This window comes from Mus pahari, chromosome 18 (genome assembly GCF_900095145.1).
Source record: "Mus pahari chromosome 18, PAHARI_EIJ_v1.1, whole genome shotgun sequence".
Taxonomy (NCBI): Eukaryota; Metazoa; Chordata; class Mammalia; order Rodentia; family Muridae; genus Mus; species Mus pahari.
The window spans coordinates 48,470,275-48,496,240 of NC_034607.1; positions in this window are offsets into that span (position 1 = coordinate 48,470,275).

The following is a 25,966-nucleotide window of genomic DNA, read 5'->3' on the forward strand; positions in this document are numbered from 1 at the left end:
GGAGGGAGGGAGGGAGGGAGGGAGGGAGGGAGAGACCTACTCTGAGCTGATCTAAATCTCTCTTGGATGTTATTAGCACAATTGGTCAGATTCTTTACTTTGTTCAATATGCTCCAGGACTGTGAGATACGTCAAAGCATAGTTTTATGTATCATTTTCTAAGAATGGCTGTGGTGTGTGGATAGTCCCTGGCTGTACCTGCTCTGGACTTGTGCGTATGCAGAAGTATTATATATAATATTTATATCCTGTCTTTTCAGAGATCTTTGATGGAGAAATGATTGTCGAGTGTAGTGGATGTACCTGCTAAGTAAAGTTAGAAAGAAATGAAGAACTCTTAACCCCATCATGATCCTTCAAATAAATCAGGGGAAAACCGGAGGCATTTGGAGTATATCACTGCATCACTAGTATCGGAGAAGGTTTGTAAAAGAAATTTACATCTATAACCGAAAAGTGATTAGCTAGGAATTAAAGAAGATATTAAAACTTTTTTGGAAGCAGAAGGTAGATTATTTCCTGTGGTCCAAGAAATGTACATCCAGAACTGAGCACTAAGCCCAAAGCATCTTTTTGATCAAAGATTACTAGGAAGAAAGGAAAAGAGAGAATGGTGAGATGGGTAAAAGGCACTTGCTTCCAAGCCTGGTGACCTGGGTTCAATCTCTAGAACCCATAGAGTAGAAGAAAACTGACTCCTGAAAGATGCCATCTGATCATTCTACAAATGCCATGGAAACTGTGCAGTGTATACACACACACACACACACACACACACACACACACACAATTGTTTTCAGAAAATTTTAAAAAACAAAGGAAAATAGTAACTTGGTGATACATAGGGCAAATATCAAGGAGAAAAGAGAGTGCCAGACATTTCATGGAAACAAATTACTGTAGGAGAAAATCCAATGTGACTCAATGGTTTGCCTGAAAAGAGATAAAGTTTTAGAATTTATTCAATTCTTTTACTTGGTAGCAATTATTTAAATGGTAGAGTAATTTTCATTGTAAACTGTGGTCAATTCTTATTTCAGTAGTCAATTCTTATTTCAGTATGTTTCAACAAGAAAAAAAGTAAGAAAAATAGCTGAAGTATTCTCTCCACGAGGGCACTGAAGCAATACTATAGTAACTACTACCACAGAGGAAAAAATTACCCAATAAAGCAGATAAACTGCAAGATAGCTCATGGCAAGGAGACTGGACTTAATAACTATAATAAGGACAATTTGCAATAAGCTGATAATCATAAGGATATGTATGTACATGTATGCTGAATAAATGTGTATATATAATAATATGAATGCCATCATATATTCTATATGTGCATGAATATAAAACCAATATGCATATATCAAAACATCACAAATCAAGTCATTTACTAAAATACACTTAAATTAAATACATATCATATGCTGTTTAACTCACCACATTCTAGCTTACTATTAGGTTCATTTTAAAATATTCACATAAATATAACCAAAAATGATGTAAAAACTTACTCATGCTTTGATAGTCTATTTCCCAGTGTTTTGGTTTGTCTTTATGACTGTAGCCTGACTTTATTTTTTTTTTTTTCAGAATATCCTCATTTCATTTTATTTCTTTTAAAAAGACTTTCCTTTATTTCCTCAAATTCTCAAGGCCATTTTAGAGGAAAGAGTAAAATCCATTTCACCAAGTGAGATGTTTTTCTTGGTTTGAGGAAATGTATTAAATCTGAATTTCTAATGAAGCCAATTGTTAAATGTTTCATTTCTTCTCAGAATTTCCTTGAAGAGCATCACCAAACCACTAAAATGTTGAAGCAAAGTCCTGGAGTAAATTGATGACCATTTGGGAAAGGTGATGTTAGGGTTACATTAGTAACTTCTGGGCCACTGTGAAGAAACACCTGACATAATAACAGGAAAGAGGGAAAATGATCTCTTTAGGCTTGTGGTTTCTGTCAACATGACGGAAAGGGTAGGGGAGGGCAGTTCATACCATGGCAGCCAAAAAGCAGAGAGAAGGGATGTCACAGTCTCTAGCTTTCCATTTTTCCCCTTTATTCTATCTGGACATCTATACTATGGGTTTGTGTGTGCGGCGCGCGCGCGCGCGCACGCGCGCACACACACACACACACACACACACACACAGAGTCACTTTTCTCTGGAATTAGTCTTACAAACACTAAGTTTTGCTTCCCTATTCTCTTAGGTACTTTCCAACCAAATCAAGTTGATAATCAATATTAACTACGACAGATTTTTTTCATTCCTTTCTTAGCTGCCCACAAACATAGATAAATTTCTCTGACAAAATTTTCAAATTTGAATTTCTTCATGCAAATATTAATAAATCTGTGATCATCTCCAAACTCTTGTTAGCCCAAAAGCAGTCTCTAATGAATTTTGTTGTCTCAGATGTCTTAATCTATATAAACTTACCTCAATAACAGAATGAAACTGGAATATGTTTTGCAATAAGAGACAATGGAAATCCATGCAAAGCCTCAGAAAAGAGAAGGTAAAAAGAGAGGTCTGCCTTCCAGTGTCTGCGCAGCAGAACATTGCTTCACTTTCCACCCATTAGCACAGTAGGACTTATCTCATCCCTTAGCTAGGCACTGGACAAGTCATCTATATTTCTATCACCATAAAAGTATTCTGTACACTAAGACACACTGCCCTCATCTGAATACTCTTATATTTGTTACAGTCACTCATTCTATCCCAACCCCTATCACCTGTTCAGTTCTCGGGGCCCTGTAGACGTAGACAACTTGGGGTATTCTATTTCACCATGGCCAACTGATAGTATGGTTATCGAATTAGTCCTGTAAGAATCTGGTCTTGGTTTCTTCTCTCTGGCTTGTGATACCTAATATTGCTGTCATTCTTTTTAATACAGCTTTTAAATAGCAACTTGAGGCACAAACAATTCTCTCTTACCCTCTTCGATATTCTAAAGGGAACACTGCAGCCGCTAAGCCAATGGTGCTAGATTCCTTTAACTCGGTATCAGGTGGAACTAAATACTGAATGCTAGCATGTGGATGCGCTTTATTAACTTGATTGGAAAGGATGTTCCTTAAAGGACCATGACTGAGCTGTAAGGTATAGTTCTATCTTCCTGTTGCCTGGGGTACAAACATGAAGGCTGGCACACCTACTGCCACTGTGATCTATGAATTAAGAACGGAAGCCAAGCTTTAGATGGTTAAGGGTCCAAGCATGCAGACGCCTGGCTCCCTGAAGGCGGCACAATGGCTACCCAAGTCTTGATGTTATATCTCTAGACATCTGTCACTAGAAAGAAAATTCTATTGTTAAGTCTCTGTTTTTATTTGCTTATAGTAAAATCATATTGAGCCCACTAAATGTTGATTGTAGTTAATAAAACTGTTGTCCAAAATGTTGGATTCACATAAGAGACAGAGCCGTGATTTCGGCAAACTCCTGTGAGATTGGAACATTAACTTTAGACATACGATTCACAGTTCCTTATTCACATCATTCTTTCTCTATTCTTTTCTCTTTGCAGATGCTACTTCAACTAAAATTCTAAAATGACTCCTGAGTCACATAAACCTACCTCTTAACATAGCAACTGCTCACTTACCAACTTACTTACCTGAATTTAAGCTCTGTGTCTCCCTCCAGAACGTTCTCCTCCTAGGCAACGGGGAATGTTGAGAAGTCCTTTTATAGAAGGTATGTGACGGAAGCAAGGGACTAGTCCAGAAAACAAAACACTGGAGAACCAAATCAGTGTGTTGTAAAGTCATTTGACATTTGAGAGTAGAAGGTGCCATTTCTCTTAGAACCTGGTCTCTAAATGAAGCTTCCAGGGTGAGAACAGGGAAGATCAGCAACCTCACACAGTGACCTCAGAAGCTGAAGATGTGGGATTGCTTCGCATTTTCTTATTATCATCCAATAATAGAAAATGAGGTCTGTTGAACTTGAGCATCACAAGCTGTTGAGCTGTGTGAGGCTTGAAAAATGCATATCATTCCAGGTGCTTGGAACATGGGACATTCTAAGCACCTTGACAAACATCATTTCACTGTTATTCAGGTAGCCAAGATACCACTTCTTCTCAAGTAGAAACTCTTCACCCTGATTTTATAGAAAATCTGACATCCAGGGTATTTAGCTCTCCTGCCTCATAATTCAGCTTCAGTGTATTCAAGAAGCCAGGCTCCGGGTCCTCCCCTACTTTCCAGTATCTATTAGGAAACAGTGACAAGGGAGATCGGTGAGTTGGAGCTGGAAAATGGAGAGTAGATACAATCATACTTCATTATAGATATACATGTATGAAATTCTCAAGAGTAAATAAAAGTTTTAAAATTTAAAAAGCACAAGAATGAATGATAGGTAATAAACAGGCAGATAGACTAACTACAGGGAAGCCTTGGGTGTGTTTTAAGTCCTTCTGAATGACAAAATCAGACCCCCACAAATTGTCTACAATAATTTTAAAAGTCAACTGAAAATGTACTTAATAGCAAAAAGAAAATCTTCACAGAAAACCCAGATTAGTATTTGGACTACTGGGCACCATAGATTTGCCAAAGTGATACATTTTAGGAGCCATCATGCCTGCTCTTCAAAAGCTCTTTGGCACCATCTCTTAGGCAGCCATGTTCAGGTTCACACTCAGATTTCTACCCCTGTTGACAAATATTGACAGTACAGACAGCTCAAAACTATTAGAAAGTGTTGATCACTCCTCCATGTATTTTATATTGGGGACTTTCAGGACATTCTTGTTGAAAGCATTCCTCATCCTTTTATGCTTCATCCTCCATCATTCAAGCAGAAACACAACAGCACAATCATTAAAACCCAAGACAAAAGGAAGAAATATGCTCAGGCCTTCCAGGAGAACTTCCTCAAATATTACTTAAGCGCAAATGGGACCGGGGAGAAGCAGGTATAGGCAGGCTTCAGCTCATCTAACTAGGCTGATTTCCCCCAAACTATAGAGGTCGCATATAGACCAAAATTTGCATCCTGAAGCAAGAGACAAAAGCCCTAAAGTAATATGACTTTACTGTCAATAAAAATATACCATGTTAAAGGTTTAGGTATTTAGTTCAATGTCTAAGATTAAGGAGGTGTGGAAGAAGAAAGATTTAAAAAATAATTATAAAGGAGACTAACGGAGTGAAGTGTGTCTTCAAAAACATATGCTTGGATCTAATTTATTTCATTTATTAGTTGCCTAAATTTTAATAAGTATTTTAACCTTTGTGTGTATGTGTGTGTGTGTGTGTGTGTGTGTGTGTGTGTGTGTGTGTGTGTGTGTGTGTGGTCAGCTTCCCTGATTGAAATATACCATGATGTATCAAACAGCATGATAGATTTCACAGTCTCTGCATCCTCTTACAGTTCTGTTCTCCAGTGCTATGGACATGGGTCAGGGTATGGTCACAGATGGATGATCATGGATGAGAGCTGACCAAGGAAAGAATACAAGAGCTGGAGTTTTGATCATAAATGTCACTTAAAACCCTACATTTTGATAGCTTATTCCCATCCTGTGAAGTTATTGGAAGGTGGTGGGAGTCTGTAGAGTATGGACAGGTGGAAGGAATTCAGGTCTCCATGGGTGTGGCCTGGGAGAAGGACATTGAGGTGCCATCAGACTCGCTGGGTTCAGCTTCCTGCCACTGGGAGGTACCAATCCTCCTTTGCCACCCATTCTAGCCGTGCTTCTCTCTCACCCCAAACCCCAAAGTAATGAAGCAGCCAAGAACAAAGTCCAAAGCAGTCAAAGACAAGTTCATCCTTTGTTGTTGTTGTTGTTGTTGTTGTTGTTGTTGTTTTATGGGTTTCACCTACTGAATTTTGTGCTTCATTTTACTTATTAATTTATTTGTGTGTGTGTGTGTGTGTGTGTGTGTGTGTGTGTGTGTACAAGCTTGTTACAGGTGCACATGTCACATGTGAAGGTCAGAAGAGAGCATCATTGTCTTCCACTATAACCTGCTGCCCATTCCTTTGCAGTAGGGTCTCTCTGACTCTGGGCCACCCATCTTCTCAGCTGAGATGGAATTCAGCAAGCCTCAGTGATTTTTTCCTGTGTCCAGCATCCAGCCCACCCCAGGTTCCCAGAGCAGAGGTTACAGGCATTTACAGTGGCACCTGGCTTATACAGGAGCTGGGATTTGAACCCTGACCCTCACAGTTCTGAAGCAATCACTGTCAACTGCTGAGTCGTATTTCTAGTATTTTAAATTTTTTTCTTTTGTTTTATTTCTAAGTATAAAGCATTAAAATTTTAGTATATAATAAAACTCCAATAAATGTTAGCTATGATGAACATACTTAATTCTTCTTTGTTTTCATTGGTATTTTTTAGACAGAATGTTATAGAGATCTTATTTAATATAATAGTACTTTCCAGGATAGCTCATGGCAATCCTCCTGCTTCAGCTTCTCCAGTGATATGATTATAGGCAAGCATCACCATATGTGGATTTTTTTATTATAAGTTGATTATGTCAGATATTTTGATACAATCCCAGAAAGTGAACTAGTGCAGTGAATAATTTAAAGGATAAAGTAAAATTCAATCTGAAGGAAAGAAAAGAGAGAAGAGAAATGGGGAGGAAGTAAGAACAATGAGGAATGAGAACAGATGAAGTGGATGGGTGAGATGGAAGTGTGCTGGTGTGAAGTGGTAGAAATATGTGGTGAAATGGTAGATAGCAAACTGGAAAGATCCCGAGGGTGGCCACCACCAACCCATCTAGCTGCTGTCACAGAAACTACTGTGCTGGTGCCAAGTCTATACTTTTCCAATAGAATGCTAAAATCGGGATTCTTATATGACTTTTTCCAATTAGAAGTGTGAGCCCAGAAATCCAAATGATATATATATATATATATATATATATATATATATATATATATATATATATATATATATATAGACAGACAGAGCAAGCACAACAAGTCTCTGCAGAATAGCACCATTTATCATGGGACAAGGAAAACACCTCATACAGTGTTTGAGGAAGTCCCCAAAACCTCAGTAGCCAAGATTACACCAGCACAGTACACATCTGCAATTCAGTCACAGAGCCACTGGCAGGAAGCATGGTGGCAGGTAAGTGCTAGTGCCAAGGTTACCTGATATGGCTGATACTGCTGATGAGAAACAGAAACCAGGCCAAGATGGAGGGGTCTCAGCAAGACTGAGGCTGAGCATACTTATTGCATGCAATCAGACCTCTGACACTTTTATCAGAAACAGAATTCAACGGGAGTTGCCATGCTCGATACAACACCAGGATACAATGACATCTGTAAGCTATACGGGGCAGACAAGATTAACATCAAAGACAAATGACCCAGCCAAGCTTCTGTATGCTTATTTGGCTTCTAAGGAATGTGGAGAAACACAGGTAGCCTAAACGCTGCACAGTCCTTCAGGTTTTCAGGGATTGAAGGGTGTACAGGGTCCCAGGAGCCACAGTCTTTAACCTCAAATAAACCAAGACACATGCCTCTCAAGGAATCTAGAACCAGCCAACTCCTTGGTTCCCCACAATGATGTTAAAAGGTCAAACAGCAAACATGTCTAAAGGAGACTTAAGAGTAAAGATATTGAATTCATTAGCAGCCATTCCATCTGAGATGTTCCGGGAACAAACGAGCATCCAAATGCATCACATGAAGTGATATCAGTACACAGAATAAATGACTAAAAAGTTTTTCCCTGACTCTTACAGGCCAGACAGGATCCAAAAATCACCTCTTCACCAATAATTCTCACTGTGAGTCTTTAACTATGAAGCAAAATTTCTTATTTCTAAATGAATATTATAGTCACTGCTTTAAAGTCTTATAGCAGGTCAATGTTACATATGACTTAGACCTCTATTTTCTACCTGACTCCAAAATTCATTCTTTCCAATAAACTGTGCTACCCAGAGCTTATCACAAGTGTGCTACCTAGAGCAACAGAGAACATTGGAAGCCCTGAGGTGAGATGAGATTTGCAAAGAGCTTATATGACTCTTGCTGTCAATGAGGGCTCTGTCACTCTTCTAATGACTCCTTCATGCATAAGGCCCCTGATAAAATGCTTCCTGGTACCGGACTTCTACTTTAAATTGGAGCCTTTCCACCCACCGTCAAACTCCCCTCAACCCACTTTACTCCAGAATGGGAGCCTGTGCTCCAGCCACATATGAAATCTCTGGCTTCCCTTCACACTAACTGCAGTGGTGAAATGCAATTGGTATCCACACTTTGGGAGCCTGATCATTTGGCCACACCATTGTGTTAGCATCTGAGTATGTGCCCAGTGCTGTCATGTACTGCACAGAACATTTATTGCAGGTTGTAATTACCAATATGCAATTTACCGAAATCTGTTAATCAAGGCAAAGCAGAGTTTCAAGAAGGGACATTTGCAAATTGCTTGCTCAATCTTATTTTTATAGTATCCTTTACAAAAATGAATATACACACACACAAAAAATGAATATACACACATACATGCGCGTGCGCGCGCACACACACACACACACACACACACACACACACACACACACTGAGCAAGTGAGATTTCTCATCAGGTAAAAGTGTTTGCTGACAAACTTGATGAGATGAACCATAATAAAGACAGATTCTGTCGCCCAAAAACCACCTAAACATGCCCAGGGTGGAAACCAACAAATGTCCCTGACATTCCCTCATTATTCCTTGTGGCGGGGCGGGGGGATTTCTTTTTCTAGGATGATCAGTTTTGAATAAATGATATAGATCTAAGAAAAGTCTTCAGTGAGAAGCCACTCCCAAACACTTATGTAGCCAGGAAAAAAGGAAATCTCCTTCACCTAAGTTTCTCTTTCATTCTTTAAACCTGAAGGACTGAAGACAAAAAAGTATGTCATAAAACAAAGGAAATTGGACAGTTTTATTTACCTATCTGTTATAATACCAATGTGTACATAACCCTTGGTTGTTTCGGGAAATATTTGTCCATGATGCTAGAAAGTAGCTTATGCTACAGAAGTAAGGATGCTGAAGAAAAGCTCATCCTGTCAGCACTTTGTTTTCCTGTCTGTTCTAAAGTAGGTCAAGAAAAATTCCAGAACTTTGTAAAAGAGAGCCATCACTCTGACATGAGGCTCGCTGCTATTCTGTGCTGCTCAGCTTGGCTAGGGAGAGGGACATGCCAGATGAGAGGATTTCAGACATGAGTTATTAGATTTGCAAATTAGTGTAATGAAAATTACCAAGACAGTTCTGTGGATTTAAATGAATTGTATGGTTTTTTTTTCCTGAATTTCAGTAGGAAATAACTGTTCATCTCCTCTAAGAAAGAGTTAAGATTGCTTATTCTTTCACATAAATCAATATGATCTGCACAATAAAGCTAATAACCCAGGGAAGTCTATAAAGCACAGCCCTGTAGCTTTCTTCCACGGCTTTGTTCCAGGAGCTAAATAGCAGCTTCTATTTCTAGCCGACTGCCATCTTTATCAAGTTACTTTCTTGACTCGGTGACAGTTTGTACAAGGCGTCTCCTGAAGTAAAGATGTCTCCCTGCTCTTCATTGCTTGGGTTTAAGAAAGTGGTTACCAAAATAATAGGAGTGATTGGCCGTTGTTATGTTTTTTAAGTTATTTCATAATATTGAGATGAATTATATGTACATAAATTAGTTCTAAAAAGTACTCTATTTTTCATCTCAGAAGCATACAGTGATCTCATGTATGTTACCATATTTCCTAGTTATCTGTAAAGTTAATTTATAAAATATGCAAAAATGTACTCTGGTCTAATAAAGAATAATTTGTATTTTAGCATCATGCTCTTGCTCACACAACCTTTCCAACATGTGATCCAAAGACACAAACACAATAGAGTACAATTAATGAAAAAAAAAACTTCTTCAAAGCAGGGAGAATGACAGTCGAGGAACTTTAGATTATTTTGTGAAATGTACTTTATTTAGTACGAGATGAATGTTAATGGATATTTACTCCTTAGCTGTGACAAAATTTTAAAATGAGTTTTTAATGAATCTAGCCCACAGGTTTGTTTATCTGGCATCTATTTGGAATTGAAATGGCTTAAGATATTATGTAAAAGTTTTAACTTTAATAACTCACAAAGATTTTAGTGTTCAATTAAATAGAAGTGTCTTATATTTAATTAGTAAAGCACTGCTTATTTTATTCTAGCTGAGTATTAGCAGAACAGGTTGATCACTCTGTGTTCTGATGCTCTGATGATGTCAAGTCCTGTACAACTTAAGCAGGATTTGTATTACTGCTGTCTAAGTAAAGAAATTTAATTCAGTGGATTTTAGAATTTCCAACATTCTCAAACTAGTAACTATTTTTCCTAAGTTTTAATGCAAGAATTTAGTCATATAGCTATTTGTATTGAAGTGTTCTTAAGCCACTGAGTATTTTAGCCTGTAAGATGGCTCAGCTACCAAGCTATCATGTAAGCTGCGTCTGCTGCAGCAGTAGGGGAACAACTGTTATGAGGGTGGCCAACTGCTCCTAATTGGATTTGAGGCCAGTCCTCACAGAAGGAATTTCATGACAAGCAATGTAAATCTGGTAAAAAAAAAACTTTTAAAGGAAGAGGTCTTAGGCCTTAGGGGAAACCTACCCCTGCTGCTTAGCTAAATTGGCAGGGCATTAAGTACCTCCTAGATGCCTGTTTATACCTTGACACAAAAGCTACTCTCATATTTAAGTGGAGAAGCCTCTCTTTGAAGTGAATAGAGATGGATGTAACAACTTTTATATGCACAGGATGCTGAGAATTCAGGATGATTGAGGGCTCTGCCTTACATAACACACTTATAAGACTACCCCTTAAGGCTCAGAGAATATTCCAGAAGATGCAGTGGAAAGACTATCTATAGGAGCCAAAAGATAGGAAGGACTATCATGAACTCACAGCATTTGCATTTTGAGTTCATGCAATGGGCCATATAATGGGCCCACATACACTGGGTCAACCTAACCATCAGCTGCAGTTGGAGAAAAGGCCTACCAGAGTCTACTTCTTACTGAAGATACTTGCAAATAACAGACTCCAAGATGGAGAGCGGCATAGCACCCTGTTATGCACTTACTGGTTAGCCCATCAAACCCAAGGCTGTATAGAACACCCAACAACACAAAAAGTTGTGAACACAAGAAATATTTTTTAAGGAAGAGGGGAGGCTGGAAAGAGTGGGAGAGAAATAAGACAAAGGGGAAAGATACCAAAATGCATTATATGAATGTATAAAATTGCCAATGAAGAAAATGTATTAATAAGAGAGAGAGAGAGAAGAAATTAAAAACAAAGCTAAGCAAAAAACATATATAGACTAGACATAAACTATTTCACAAATAATAAATACAATCTATAAATATGGATAGAAGGTTGAAACTCTGACTTGAAAAAAGGGATTTATGGTGGGCCTAAAGGTTAAAACATCTAGTATCAGTAGCTGTCCAGATGGACTTCTCCAATGTAAACTCAAAGCCATAAGCAGAAATCCTTCTTTCCATTCTGTCATTAGAAATAATCTAACTGGTGGTCTTCCTGGGACAGACATCCTGAAGAGCTGAGTTGCGTGTGGTCTCATGATCCCCATTGTCTAGCTCTGGACTTGTTCTTGGGTCTGGTGAAGGCTTGTGAGACCTCAAGAGTGTCCTGCTTTCCCTTGGAAAACTTAAGGGTCCCCAAAACTACACAGATTGGGACTACAAAACTCTGCTCTACCAATCCCATCCCAGTCAGATCTGCCCACCATCCAGTTCAGTCCAACTGGAACACAGCCTGAGAGTAGGAGCTGCCTAATCACAAAGTCTGAAGAATACACTCTGCCTGACTCACAGGCAGCAGAGTCTGGTAATCTGACCTCCATTGTCTTGCCCAGAGCATTGCCTAATTTCTTCAGAAGTCCTGCTGACATCAGGATCATCCAGCCAGCACCAGAGACAACCAGGTGACTAAAGGACAATGTAAGAAACACAATCAACAAGACACAGGGCAACATGGTACCAACAGAGGAGCTATCCTGCTACAACAAACACTGGTTATGCTAATAAAACTGAAGCAAAAGAAGATGATCTTAAATCCAATCTTGGAAAGATGATAAAAAAATTTAAAGAGGACATTAATAAATCCCTTAGTAAAATACATTCAAACAGGTGAATGATATGGATAAAACTGTCCAAGACCTGAAAAGGGAAATAGAAACAATAAAGAAAACACAAATGGAGGCAATCCTTAGATGGAAACCCTAGGAAACAGAATGATAACTACAGATGTAAGCATCACTAACAGAACACAAGAAATGGAAGAGAGAACCCCAGGCATATATATACCATGGAAGAAATTGATACATTGGTGAAAGAAAATGCCAAATGTAAGAAGTTTCTAACAAAAAATATCCAGGTAATTTGGGACAATATGAAACGACTAAACCTAAAATTAAGGGAACAGGAGAGGGCAGAGACTCCCAGTTCAAAGGACCAGAAAACATCTTTAACAAAAGCATACAAGAAAACTTCCCTAAAGAAAGAGATGGCAATAAACATATAAGAAGCTTACAGAACACCAAATACATTGGACTAGTCACATAATAATCAAACACTAAATATACAGAACAAATTGAGAATTTTCAAAGCTTCAAGGGAAAAAAGAGCAAGTAACATACCAAGGCAGACCTATCAGAACTATAACCGATTTCACATATGAAACTCTAAAAGCTAGACGTGCCAGGCAGAGGTCTTGCAGACCCAAAGAGACCACAGATTTCAGGCCAGATTACTATACCCAGCAACACTCAATCACCATAGGTGAAGAAACCAAGATATTCTATGACAAAAGCAAATATAAACAATACATTTTCACTAACTGACTCTACAGAAGATACTAGAAGGAAAACTCCAACCCAATGAGGCTAACTACACTCAAGAAAACACAAGAAATAAATAATTTCACACCATTAAAACCAATAGAATAGAAACACACACACACATTCAACTATCACCAACATCGAAATCATAGGAAATAACAATCATTGGTCATTAATATTTCTCAACTTCAATGGACTCACTTCCCCAGTAAAAAGACACTGCTAACAGAATGGATTTGTAAGCAGAATCTATCATTCTGCTGTATACAAGAAACACATCTCAGCAATAAAATAGTCATTCTCTCAGTATAAAGGTCTGGAAGAAGGTTTTCCAAGCAAAAGAATCTAAGAAACAAGCTGGGATAGCCATTTTAATATCCAATAATATAAACTTTCAACTGAAAGCACTTAAAAGATGCAGAAAGGATACTTCATACTCATCAAAAGAAAAATGCACCATGAGAACATCTCAGTTCTGAACATCTATACCCCAAACGCAAATGCACCCACATTCATTAAAAAAAAAAACAAAAAAACTAAAACTTAAGTCATACATCAAACCTCACACATTAATAGAGGGAGATCTGAACACCCCACTTTCACCAATGGACAGGTAATCAAGATAGAAACTAAACAGAGAAATAACAAAACTAACAAAGAACAGGTATCTACAGAATATTTCATCCAATCACAAAATAATATACCTTCTTCTCAGCGCCTCAGGGAACCTTCTCCAAAATTGACTATATTATCAGTCACAAAGCAAGCCTCAACAGATACAAGAAAATTGAAGCAACCTCATGCATCTTACCAGACACCATAGAATAAAGTTGGACTTCAACAAGAGAATCAACGGAAAGCCTACATACTCATGGAAACTGGGCAACTCTCTAATCAATGATCACTGGGTCAAGGAAGACATAAATAAAGAAGTTAAAGACTTTATAGAATTCATAAAAATGAGGGCACAACATAACCAAGCTTACAGAACACTATAAAAGCAGTTCTAATAGGAAAGCTTATAATACTAAGTGCCTTCATAAATAAATTGGAGAATTCTCCTACTAGCAAATTAAAAGTACATCTGAAGGCTCTAGAAAACAAAACAAGAAGCAAATGCTCCCAGGAAGAGTATCAAGCAGGAAATAATTAAACTCAATCAAATCAATCAATTAGAAACAAAGAAAACAATGCAGTCAACAAAACCAAGAGCTGGTTCTTTGAGAAAATTAACAAGATAGACAAAAGTCTTAGCAAAACTAACCAAAAGGCAGACAATACCCAAATTATCCCATTTCTTAAGAGATAGAAATTTATGAGTTGGTTCATTTCAATAAACTGTCAATGTATAAGAGATATATTACACAGCATGGTAAACACAGTCTTTCAGAACACATGTATAACACTCTCTAAGGAGAACTTATCTACCATTCGGAATAACTGAAGCTTAAATAAGAGACAGATGGTAAGTTTAAAAGGTTCCATCATAAAGCAGGTTTATTGTTTTCAAATGAAGCCCAGCCCAGAATATGCCATGCAAACAGATTCTAATTGCCAATGATTTAACATCCCAGTGCAAAGTACCTAGTAATCCTGTACCTATGACTTTAGAAAGTTTAAGAAGAAATTCTAATGCTAGAAAGGAAGATAAAATAGCATTATGCCATAAGATGTAAGCTGTGTACTTAAATCCAGAGCCATACCTCTATAATGCTTTTAATACATTTAACAGTGAGTATATTGTGTCTTAAAATAAATTTTGTGATATATGTGTTTTTACTCTGATTTTAATATTTTTGAACAAGATATTCAATAACTTTAATAAAATGTAAAATACAAAATTGAGCACTGTGGCACATTGTTATAATACTGGCAACTGTAAGAGGCAGAGGGATCTGAAGTTCAAGGTCATCCTTAGCTACCCAGCAAGTTCAAGAACATCCTCACTTACATGAAACATGGTCTCAAAATATCAAAAATAAATATCTAATACAATCTTTTCTTTGGGGTGGTGAACCTCTAATCCCATAATAGCTGAGCTATGTCTTCATCCCTGTTCAGGCCCCACTCCCAAGAGTACCTGAGAAATACAAATAGACTCAACAGGAGAAAATAAAGACAACTAAACTCAAACTTGGGGAGTCAGGAGATGAAAGAGAATATGGGAAAAACAGGGAGATGAACAGAACCAAAACGCAGTGAATAAAATTCTCAATGAATTAATGCAAATATCATTGAAAGTTTGTGAATGTATGTATACAGTAAAATATGATCATATCCAACTAGTAGTTCTCTCTATAACTAGTCAGATCTTCATCAACACCCCCTCCTTCCAACTTCATCTTCTTTCTTTTCAATAGCCAATTAAGTAGAATTAATCTAATTTCATAAGGTCTCCCAAACCCCAGGACTTTCTCATTTTTCTGTCCCTTTAGGGTCTACCCAAGTCTACATGATTGGAGCCGCCTCTGGAACATTCCAGCTTTTTTCCTAATTCATGAAAGGAGAAGAAGAGATGAAGGACAAGAACTTTCCTAAATAGACAACACAACCAGAGTTCTGTAAACATCGCTCCTGATATCAGTTTTTGGTCTAAAAGACCTATACCTAGCTAACAAGGCATCCAGCAAAGAGCAAAGCTCCGTGCCCAGCTATACCTGGGTACAGAGAGTGGTGTTATTTCTAAGAATAACACTAGCACAATGGCAAGTGGGGAATACTTAGCAGCCTCTGCCACATAATAATACTGTTCAATGAATTTATGACAAAGTACTGAAGATTAAAAATGTTTAGATAGTAGGAAATGTTCTCCTGCAATTATCAACATCCCTTCCACTGCTATGTATGTTCTCGTCCACTCTGTCCTGGCTGAGGGTGTAAGTCAGTAGCCAGCAACGACAACAACAACAAAAAAAACTCACTTAAAGGAAAATCCTGCTCCCTTGGTTATTTTTTAATAAACATTAGCTTTTGTTTTTAATTCATTTAACTTCCCGATAAGGAAAAACTTATTTTAAAATACCAATAAAACTTGCAAAATAATATTTCATAATTATTAGGTTATTATGTCTCTCGGGAAAAATAATTAAAATAAGTAATAAATTTGATAGTTCTTTAGGAATGTGTTATAAATTAAGCTTCAGATACAAAATGAATGTTTACTAAACTACCATGATAAATCTTTTTAAAAAGATGAATTGCTTTTGAGCTTCAAGACAGAGCATTATTAGCCTGTCAATGAACTATATTGCATAATAAAGTTTACATTTTTTACCTCCCACTTATACAAAATCATTCCCAAAAGAATCACATATGTTTTAAATATTTAAATTTTCTATTTTAAACAGTGGAAATCTGTAAAACTTTAATAAAATGTATATCACAAAATTATATTTGAGTAATGTCACCTGAAAATCCCAAAATGTGCTCCTTAATTGTTGGCAAAGATCTCGCTGACATGCTTTTTGTTCAGATCAAAATGTGTGAAGGGTTTTGCTTACTTACAAAAGGAGAGCATAGGCTATGCCATGCCAAGAAAGAAAAGAGCATTCCATACAGTATGGGCAGAATCAGGGGCACATGAGTTTGAAAGACTAAAGCTGGGAGTGAGAAGGGGAGAATAATGTCCAAAGGCAAGTCCAGGAAAGGTCAGAATGGAAGAATAGACAACTGCCATGAGGGTTAGGAACATCAACTGTATCCTGAAGAGCAGGGCACATGAGCATTAGAGGTAAGAGCCAAGGCAGGGTCAGCTCAGTTTGCACTTAGAAATGTCACAAGACAAAGTCAGTGGATGGCAGTGGCAACGAGAGCCTGAGGTTAGACTTCCATGGTGACAAAAAGAAAGGAAGGATTTCTCAGCCCCACGGAGTTCACTAAAGAATTTAATTTCTTTATCATCATTTTTTCAAGGGAATAAAAATTTCACCAATGGTTAAATATATTTGAAAACTCAAAGCTGATTATTACAAAATACTAACAAAAGTTTCCCATGTAAATTTCTATCATTATTAAATTTTTACATATTGAGGGTATATTGCAAACCAACAGCATGTTAACCAACTGTGTCTGCAAAACAAATGTGTACATTTTATTATCTCTTAAATATACTTTTAATATCATATAATTATAATAAATGATATATCACATATGTTTTAATATATTATATATTATACTATTTGTAATATATTATATTATATATTATAGTGTATATAATATATGACACATATATCTGTTATATGTGTTATATATTATGCTGTATATAATGCATATTGTCTATATTACCTATATATTATATATAATACATATATGTATCATATATTATGTTTTATATAATATATGGCTATATAATAAATAACATACAATATCAAAAAATTGATTTTATTTTAATCTCTTGAGTCATCAGATTTAACCAGGCAGCTTGTAAAATTACTTCAAGTGCAGCCATTTCCATCTCCCTTTCGTCAGCATCTATAAAACTGAAGGACTGACCTTGCACCTGACCTCTCTCCCTATCTATTACAGTTTTGATGTCTTTTTTCCTATAATCCACATGGTTCACTCACATGCACATTTCCAATATTCATATGGAATATGATATCCAGCCCATTCATTTTATATAGATAGATAGATAGATAGATAGATAGATAGATAGATAGATAGATAGATATATGAGATATATATATATATATATATATATATATATATATATATATATGTGATAGATAGATAGATGTTATATGATATATCTCACATAAGAGAGTGTGGCATTTGAAAATAATTATCCTTTATCATCTATTCTATATCTTAATTAAGAAAAATAAAATATTTCCTTTTCTAGCATATGATGAGAGAGAGCTAGCCCTGGGGTCATTAAAAGAGGAGAGCTGGCCCAACCTCTCGCCTGCTGCAGCATTCAAGAGAGCAGGCCCTGGATCTCACTTGGGCAGCAGACTAGAGCAGGCTCTGGTTTCAGGGGTTGCTGGTGAGCCAGTCCCGAGGGCCTGAGAGTGGTAGAGTCTGTGGGCTCACCAGCTCAGATACTTCTCAGGTCCAGATCCATGGCTTTGAGTTGGCCCACCCCAACATCTACACCACCAGTGAATTACAGGAGTACATGAAAGGGCCAGTCCTACAGGTCCAAAACTACAAGATCCCCATGACACAGGACAACAGGCTATCCAAGAGGAGTCCCAGGGAAGTTCCAGTATTGATAGAGTAACAGAAGTCAGAGGCCTCAGACCAGACCAAGTCATTGCAGTTAAGATGTGCAAGCTAAGTGTGGACAAAAGGGTATACTGCAGGACAAACAGCAACATGTTACCGCTTCCACAATGAGATTTGTTTTCTGTGTTGGAGATGGGGCGGTTACAAGGTGGAGGATGGGTACAAGGGGAGGGGAAGGTGAATGGGGTTAGGGTACATAATGTGAAATTCACAAAGAGCTAATAAAAAGGGTTTTTTTTTTAAAAAAAAAAAGAAAAGAAAGAAAGAAAGAAAGAAAGGAAAAGAAAAGAAAAGAAAAGAAAAGAAAAGAAAAGAAAAGAAAAGAAAAGAAAAGAAAAGAAAAGAAAAGATCTTCTTTGTAGCATATGATGCTGCATAATACCATGGAAAAATACTGGTGAACAGGATTATAATTTAAACTATTCAGTGTATTTGGCAGAGAAGAGAGGGGACAGAAAGAAAAAGAAAAAGAAATCACCTGTGTGACATCACAGACTCTGTGCCATAGAGAAACTATAAGAAATTGACAGCAATTCTCCAAACAAATGGGAAGAGGTAGACTCCAGGAAGGTGTGGCAAAAATGTATCCTGATGCAGGGATTCAACACAGGGATGTCTGCCAGTCCCTGGAGGCCTTGCTTGCTGTTGACCACAGGCTGTATGACTAAATGACAAGGACAAAGTAGGCTGCTACAGCAGTTGGAAGCTGAAATCCCTGGGAGCTGACCCTACAGGTAGAGAGAACTAGGAGGTTTAAATGATGTCGTAATGGATAATAAGGAAGAACGCCTGATCTTTTGCTGTCTTGGCAGTTAGCTGTGATGTTCGTCTCTTCTGAGAACTCTCTCTGGAAGCCTGATCTGAAATGGGTCTGAAATCATGTCCCTTCCTCCCTACCAGCCACACAGGTGTTAGCCAGTATTTTAAAATGAACTGTGCTCTGAAAGAAAAGAGCTTACTTAAGTCCCTGGGGCATATAAACTCACAATAAGAAAACTCCCAAACACGTGAGAAATCAACCTATGTAGGAGGGACATGGAGGCCACTTGTGCATAAACACTGGGTGGGGGGTTTGCTGTAGCTGCAAAGGCATCTCCTACAGGAGGACCTAATTGAGGACTGCCTGAGAGACCAAGGATTGCTAATACAGATAATGCCAGCCAATTGGGGACTGTTGTTTAGAAGAGATGCTTTCTTGGGACCAATAGGGCCCCTGGAGGAGAGTGTTAAAGGAACCTGCATCAGTGCCCAGAGGAGCTTGCTGCAGCCTTTCTCACCTGCTCCCAGTGTCTGATCCTGGCCACCTCACTTCCAACCCCACCAACAAATAGGGTCAGGCAGCGGGTGGTCCAGGGTACAGGCACTAAACCTAGGTATAAAAAAATCAAATTAGGTATAAAATTCAGATAAATTAACAAAAGGCAATGCCAGACCTACAGATGGTAGGTGGTAGAATAATCTGATGCACCATTGAAATAAATGTGTTTATTCTATTTAAAGACCAAAAAAAAAAAATCTGACACAGATCATACAACTACAAACTTAGATTTTTTTTAAACTTCTAGAAATCAATTTTGTTAAAGTCTACTCAAACTTTTATAGGTTTGGTTTGTTTGTTTGCTTGCTTGCTTCTTGCTTGCTTGCTTGCTTGCTTGCTTTAGTAGATAAGGTTTAAACAACTACTCCTTCCAAATTATGGGGGGAAGAATGAGGAAAAATGAGAAATAAAAACATTAATGTTCAATTTCATTGGGATTAAGGAAAATAAAAGTAAAATTAGAATACAGTACAACTGCACATGTGAGTTAGTTGCTGTAGCTACAGGCCATTGTTTCCCTCAGAGGGACGTAATATTCATGGGTGTCTTGGTTTGTTTCAAGTAGATGCTGAAATACAGATAGGATTTTGAGAAATCCCTTTGACAGGTAACACCAAAAGTTTTGATGAGCATTCAAGGATGATAAAACCAGTAACGTGTTTGCTATTGACCACTGGAAACACTATACACCCTGTGTCAAATCTACCCCAGAATCATCACGAGTTGACAGTCATTTCTGGGACATCAATGATCATTTGTCTGGATTGGCCATGTAGGGTAAGCTTCCATCAGGGGCTAGAAAACAACTCTGGTCAGAGACATGAAGGAAGATTCTCCAAGAGACTCTATGAACTGAGGAGATCCAGATAGATCCCAACAGCTCACTACTGTGCATTTATTCTCATTACATGTGCGAGAGTGCTAGAATAGACCCTGGTACATAGTAGGCATACAAAAATACATTGTGTTGAACCTTTGGAATGAATAACAGGCTAGGGGTATACAGAAGTGGTGAGTGCTCACTAAGCATGTGTTAGGCTCTTAGCATACACAAGTGCTCACCTAGCATACATTAGGCTCTGGCTTTAATCACTAACATGAAGAAGAGGAAGAAGAAGGAGGAAGGTGAGGAGGAGGAAGAATCCTTCGCATGGAACCTGTAAAATGTCTATTACTAAGAGAATGTTCTGAGAAATTCTGCATATGCTTACCTTGCAGCTATACATACTATTGTATTGTGACATAAATTAAATCAGAAATGCTTATGTTACTTATGGTCAATGCTGAAAACTGATCACCTAAGCATTCATTTTAAGACACTGGGACAAAAACAAAAACAAAGAAACAATGAAAACAAAATCAAAGAAAACCAAAAGATAAGAATAAAAACTACCCTTCTGCTTGGTCCTTGCTGCTGGGGCAGAACCTTAGTTGTTCTGCTCTTCTGAAGACTCTATATCCTAATACATCCCAGAGGACCTGCTGCACTCGGAGCAGTTGGTAAGAACGCCCCACCCCACCTCCCACCCCATGTCCCTGAGCTGCTTGGTGGACTTGGGATCCATCACCCACCAAAACCTCACCCTCCTAAATACCACTTCCCTGCCTTCCATCCCTCCCACCCCTTACACCTGGTCCTTGCTGTTGGGGCAGACCCCTAGTTGTCTGCTCCCCAGAAGACTCTATATCCTGATACATCCCAGAGGACCTGCTGCACTCAGAGCAGTGGAGGATCTGCTGTTCTCAGAGAAGTTGAGGATCGACTGAACTCAGCACAGTTGTTCAATAGCTTGACTGCTTTTTGGAAGATCCAATAGTCTGAAGACCCCCCCCCCCAGGAGACCTACTGCAGCCAGGGCAACAGATCAGCAGCTTCTCTGCCCCTGTGAAGATTCCCCAATAGGAAGGTCCTACAGGTGGTCTGATACAGCCAGGGCCACAAGCCTACCAGCAGAACTGAAGCAACCCAGTGACAAAAGAGGCAGACTCCATATAGTAACCCAGATCAACAAACACCAGCGATAGGCGAAAGACAAGCACAAGACCATAAGCAACAGATGCCAAAATATGTGGGCATCATCAGAACGCAGTTCTCCTACTACAGCAAGTCCTGGATACACCAATACACCTGAAAATCAGGAATCTGTCCTAAAATCCTATCTCATGAAGATAATAGAGTCATTTAAGGAAGATATCAATAACTCCCTGAAAGAAATACAGGAAAACACAGGTAAACAGATGAAGGAATTGAATAAAGCTTCCAAGACTTAAAAGTGGAAGTAGAAAGAATAAAGAAAACACAAATGGAGGCAAACCTGGAAATGAAAAACCTAGGAAAGAGGTCAGGAATCAGAGATGTAAGTAATTACCAACAGAATAAAAAATATGGAAAAAAGAATTTCAGGTATAAAAGATACAGTAGAAGAGATTGATACAACTGCCAAAGAAAATTCAAAACATAAAAAAATTCCAACCCAAAGCATCCAGGAAATTCAGGACACAATGAAAAAAGAGCAAATCTAAGAATAACTTGGAATAGAGGAGAACTAAGATTCCTAGCTCAAAGGATCTGAAAAAAAATGTCTTCAACAAAATCATAGAAGAAAACTTCCCCAACCTAAAGAAAGATATGGACATAAAGGTACAAGAAGCTTATAAATGGGACCAGAAAAGAAAATCTTCTTATCACATAATTATCAAGACACAAAATGCACAGAGCAAAGAAAGAATATTAAGAGCTGCAAGGGAAAATGGCCAAGTAACATACAAAGGTAGACTTATCAGAATTACACCAGACTTCTCAACAGAGACTATGGAAGCCAGAAGAGCCTGGTCAGAGGTCATGCAGACTCTAAGAGAACACAAATGCCAACCCAGGCTACTATTTCAAGCAAAACTCTTAAACAACATAGATGGAGAAACCAAAATATTCCAGGACAAGACCAAATTCCAACAGTATCTACCTACCAACTCAGCCTTATAGAGGGTCCTGGAAGGAAAACCCCAACACAAGGCAGATACCTGCACCAAAGAAAGGACAAGATATTAATCATCTCACAACAAAGTCAAAAGCAGAGCCACAGGCACATAAAGCCACCTACAAAACCAAACATACCATAAACCAACAGTCATCTTTCTTTAATATCTCTCAATATTAATGGACTTCAATTCACTTATAAAAAGACATAAACTAACAGACTGGATACGTAAACAAGACCCAGCATTTTGGTGCACAAAGGTGGAAACACACCTCAACAACAAAGACAGGCATTATCTCAGAGTAAAAGGATGGGGAAAGGTCTTCCAATCAAATGGTCCAAGGAAACAAGCAGGAGTTGCCATCCTAATATCCAATAAAATAGACTTTCAACCAAAAGTTATCAAGCATGATGAAGAAGGATACTTCATTTCATCAAAGGGAAAAATCCACTAAGAGAAAGTCTCACTTCTGAACTTATATGCCCCAAATACAAGAGCACCCAAATTTACAAAAGAAACTTCACTAAAACTCAAAACTCACATAGAACCCCACACAATAATAGTGGGAGATTTAAACACCCCACTCTCACCAATGGACAGATCATTGAAACAGAAACTAAACAGAGACACAGTGAAACTAAGAGAGGTTATGACACAAATGAATTTAACATTTCTATAGATATCTACAGAACATTTTATCCTAAAAGAAAAGAATACAACTTCTTCTGAGCACCTCATGGTACCTTATCCAAAATTGACCATATAATTGGTCACAAAACAATCCTCCACAGATACAAGATTGAAATAATAGCATTCATCCTGTCAGACCACCGGCCTAAGGCTGGTCTTCAATAACAGCAAAAACTACAGAAAGCCCACATACATGTGGAAACTGAACAGCGCTTTACTCAGTGATAACTTGGTCAGGGAAGAAATAAAGAACTTAAAGACTTCCTGGAATTTAATGAAAATGTTGACACATCATACCCAAACCTTTGGGATACAATGAAAGCAGGGCTAAGAGGAAGGTTCATAGCACTAAGTGCCCTGGTAAAGAAATGGGAGAGAGCTTACATTAACAACTTAACAGCACACCTGAGAGCCCTAGAACAAAAAGAAGCAAACTCACCCAAAAGGAGTAGAAGGCAGGAAATAGTCAAACTCAGGGCAGAAATCAACCAAATAGAAGCAAAGAAAACAATACAAAGAATTAACAAAATCAAAAGTTGGTTCTTTGAAAGAATCAACAAGATAGATAAACCCCTAACCAAACTAACTAAAGGCCCAAGAGGCAGTATCCAAATTAATAAAATCAGAAATGAAAAGGGAGACATAACAACAGAAATGGAGGAAATTCAAAAGAAAAAAAATCATCAGATCCTACTATAAAAGCCTATACTCAACAAAACTGGAAAATATAGATGAAATAGTTTTCTAGACAGTTGCCACATACCAAAGTTAAATCAACAGCAGGTAAGCTATCCAAACAGGCCCATATCACACAAGGAAATAGAAGAAGTCATTAAAAACCTCCCAAACAAAAAAAGCCCAGGGTCAGATGGATTTAGTGCAGAATTCTACCAGACCTTCAAAGAAGACCTGATACCAAGTTTCCTCAAACTATTCCATAAAATAAAAACAGAAGGAATACAACCTAACTCATACTATGAAGCCACAATTACTCTAAGACAAAGACACCAAAAACATACAATGGGAAAAAGAAAGCATCTTCAATAAATGGTGCTGGACTAACTGGCTGTCTGTATGTAGAAGAATGAAAACAGACCCATATTTGTTACCTTGTACAAAGCTCAAGTTCAAGTGGATCAAGGACCTCAACATAAAACCAGATACACTGAGTCTTATAGAAGAGAAAGTGGGAGAGAACCTTGAACTCATTGGCACAGGGGAAATTTCCTAAACAGAACTCCAATGGCTCATGCTCTAAGATCAAAAATTGATAAATGGGACCTCATAAAACTGGAAAGCTTCTATAAGGCATAGGATATAGTCAATAAAACAAATCAGCAACCTACTGGCAACCTACTGATTGGGGAAAAAAAATCTTCATTAACCCCACATCCGATAGAGGGCTAATATCCAAAATATATAAAGAACTTAAAAAGATAACCACCAAAAAACCAAACAACCGAATCAAAAAATGGGGTATAGAACTAAACTGAGAATTCACAACTGAGTAATCTCAAATGGCTGAGAAACACCTAAAGAAATGTTCAGAGTCCTTAGTGATCAGAGAAATGCAAACCAAAAAGACCCTGAGATTCCACCTTACACCAGTCAGAATGGCTAAGATCAAAACTTCAAGTGACAACACATGCTGGAGAGGATATGGAGAAAGAGGAACACTTCTCCATTGCTGGTGGGATTGCAAACTGGTACAACCACTCTGGAAATCAATCTGGAGGTTCCTCAGAAAATTGGAAATAGATTTACCTGAAGACCCAGCTATACCACTCTTGGGAATATACCCAAAAGATGCCCCACCACGCCACAGGGACACCTGTTTCACTATGTTCATAGNGGCCTTATTTGTGATAGCCAGAAGTTGGAAACAACCTTGGTGTCCCATGACAGAAGAGCGGATACAGAAAATGTGGTTCATTTACACAGTGGAATACTACTCAGTTATTAAGAATGAGAACATCCTGACTTTTGCAGGCAAATGGGTGGAGCAAGAAAATACCATCCTGAGTGAGGTAACTCAGACTCAAAAGGACATGCATTGTATGCACTCACTAATAAGTGGATATTAGCCAAAAAAGAAAAAAGAAAAAACCTATACAGAATACACAAGATAGAGTCCACAGAATTCAAAAGGCTCAACAAGCTGAAGTGCCCAAGTGAGGATGCCACAGTCCCACTTGGGAGAGAGAAAGCAAGCACAAGTGGGGAGAGAAGAGGGGAGGGAATTGGGAAGGAATGTAGATGGGGTGAGGAGGAGTGGGCGGTAGAGGGAAACATGAGTGGGTGAGTGGAAAAGGACTGAAGCCCTGCAGAAAGAATGTAAACAGCAACCTCAGGAATTAAGAGGTTGGGGGAACTCCCCCCAGAATGCACCAGAGACCTGGGAGGGGAGAGACTCCCAGGACTCATAGGGAAGGTCCTTTGATGAAATGTCCAACAGTAGGGAGCCCACCTCCAGCAGGAAGACAGGACATCAGGTGAAGGATGGGGTTGCCATCCCACAGTCNCACCTCTGACCCTTAATTGTTCCTGTCTGAAAGAATTACAGGGATGGAAATGGAGAGGAGCCTGAGGAAAGGAAGATCCAGCAATGGGCCCAAAATGGGATCTAGCTCCAGGGGAGGTCCCAAGGCCTGACACTATTTCTGAGACTATGGAATGCTCACACAAAAAAGGGATCTGTCACGACTGCCCTCTGAAAGACCCAATGAGCAGCTGAAAGAGTCAGATGCAGTTATTGGTACCCAACCAATGGACAGAAGCAGCTGACCTCTGTTGTTGAATTAGGGAAGGTTGAAAGAAGCTGAGGAGAAGGGCGATTCTGTAGGAGGACCAGCAGTCTTA